Raw genomic sequence first — 875 nt, 5'->3', positions numbered from 1 at the left:
TACAGCGGTGAGCTACATCCCTGAGAAAGTTGTGGCGCGACCGGGGGAGAACGTAACGGTGTATTGTGTGTTCAACGATCACAGCATCAACGCCAGCACGGCCATGTGGATGCTCAACTTCCAGCAGCCGCTTCATCGCAGCCAGTACCACCCCATCAACCAGTGGGTAAGAACAGAAAGTCTCTCCTTCCAGGGCTCAGTGTGTTTCTGGGAACATTTCCAAGACGTTGGATGAACTTCCCTGTGTATTTTTGAAAAGTACAATTTGTCTAAATAAATGAATACAGTAGATCTGACTTTTCTTTTACCCAAACCAGGTCAGCCAGATCACAGTGCGTCCTTCAGAGACTCGGATGTATGACCTGCTGCAGTGCACTCAGGAGTGGACCATCCCTTACAGCCAGATCTATGTGGAGGGTGAGCTTTGTTGCACCAATAACAGCAAAATATTATGCACTGTTAAACACTGTTACTACCACATGTCCAGAGAAAGATAGACAAATAAATTATTATAATTATTATTATTGTTATTATTGTTATTATTATTATTATTATTATTATTATTATTATGATGTACAATTTCAAGAGATGGATGAGAAGTTTCTGTCGTGAAAGTCACCTTTTAACGTTGCTGGAAAAATCCATGCTCCTCTTGTGTCGTGGTTCTTTGCTTCAGTGGACAAAGACAGGAAAGAGAGTGGCGACATGTGATAGCACAACAATGTGAACCAAAGTAATCCCAGTGCGGAGAATATCTTTAGATCAAATGTGTTTTTATTTTTGTCCTAAACTGAAGCGTTTCTGTGTGTGTGTGTGTGTGTTCCAGGAGCTTCCATTGATATCAACTGTGAAACCAACGGTGACATCGATGCTAT

The 875-nt window shown here is 41.7% G+C and overlaps 1 long non-coding RNA gene across 1 annotated transcript; it reads left to right on the top strand.

Moving 5' to 3' along the window:
* The first annotated feature begins 11 nt into the window (after positions 1–11).
* On the top strand, positions 12–875 carry LOC111658757 (uncharacterized). Its single transcript, XR_002761024.2, has 3 exons — positions 12–166; positions 318–417; positions 827–875. It is a non-coding gene; the product is annotated as an uncharacterized LOC111658757 (long non-coding RNA).

The sequence above is a fragment of the Seriola lalandi genome, unplaced genomic scaffold (assembly GCF_002814215.2).
Source record: "Seriola lalandi dorsalis isolate HSWRI2012SDOR001 ecotype SW California unplaced genomic scaffold, Sedor1 jcf7180001980363, whole genome shotgun sequence".
Classification (NCBI taxonomy): domain Eukaryota; kingdom Metazoa; phylum Chordata; class Actinopteri; order Carangiformes; family Carangidae; genus Seriola; species Seriola lalandi.
Note: the sequence above shows the minus strand (reverse complement) of the source record. Positions and strands in the feature narration are given on the sequence as shown.